At 34.6% G+C, this 783-nt stretch overlaps 1 long non-coding RNA gene across 1 annotated transcript; it reads left to right on the top strand.

Moving 5' to 3' along the window:
* The first annotated feature begins 8 nt into the window (after window positions 1-8).
* LOC106940060 (uncharacterized) lies at window positions 9-737 on the top strand. Its single transcript, XR_001422988.1, has 2 exons — window positions 9-138; window positions 196-737. It is a non-coding gene; the product is annotated as an uncharacterized LOC106940060 (long non-coding RNA).
* The last annotated feature ends 46 nt before the right edge of the window (window positions 738-783 follow it).

Here is a 783-nt window from a genome sequence, read left to right as displayed (position 1 = left end):
CACTCTTCCAATAACAGATCCATTTCTGTATCCATAGGTGTTCCTCAACTGGCTGTTCTCACAAACATTGACGAGGCGTGTATTGATACCAAGACAAATTTAAGAAATGTCTGCAGGAGCAAATATTTAAAGAAAAAAGTTTCAGTTGGACTTCTAAGAAACTCAATCACTTTTAACAACTTTTTTTTAATGTAGATTTCTGAATTCAGTTCAAGCTTTGGGATTCCAATAAACTACATCCTTCCTGTGAAGAACTATAGTCACGAAATCCAGACATGTTCAGATGTTGATACTTTGATCCTGAGAGCTGTGAGACTGATGATTGATTTGGGACATGACTTCACGAACAAAGTGCTGAGATGATTTGGAGCCTGAGGAAATAACAAGCATGTATGATAAAGCCGCACATCTTCAAGGAATACAGGAAGAGACTGCTGATGCATTCAAGGTGTGCTAAGAGAAGTTAGACTGTCTGAAGCTATTCAAGTCTGAAACAGCATCTCAGTGCTAAACATGAGCACCAACATCCAGAAGACTGATATCAGCCTCCATATTTATTTTTAAGTAGTTTTTTCAAAGAAGTTACATGAATGATCATTTGTTCCTGACAAACATTTCAGAGATGAATGGGTACTTTAGCAATAACCCAAATAACATATTAGAACAATAAATAGCATTGTTGTTGAGTGTATATGTCTATTTATTAAATAATTTAGCAACAAAAAGAGTTTTTGAATTGAAAATGTTGTCTATTTTGTCAGTATATGTTTTTTGGTTAAAATG

Source organism: Poecilia latipinna, unplaced genomic scaffold (assembly GCF_001443285.1).
Source record: "Poecilia latipinna isolate Pla-1442-1.1 unplaced genomic scaffold, P_latipinna-1.0 Scaffold3077, whole genome shotgun sequence".
In the NCBI taxonomy this organism is placed as follows: domain Eukaryota; kingdom Metazoa; phylum Chordata; class Actinopteri; order Cyprinodontiformes; family Poeciliidae; genus Poecilia; species Poecilia latipinna.
The sequence above is the reverse complement of the archived record's forward strand: the minus strand, read 5'-3'. Positions and strand labels throughout refer to the sequence as shown.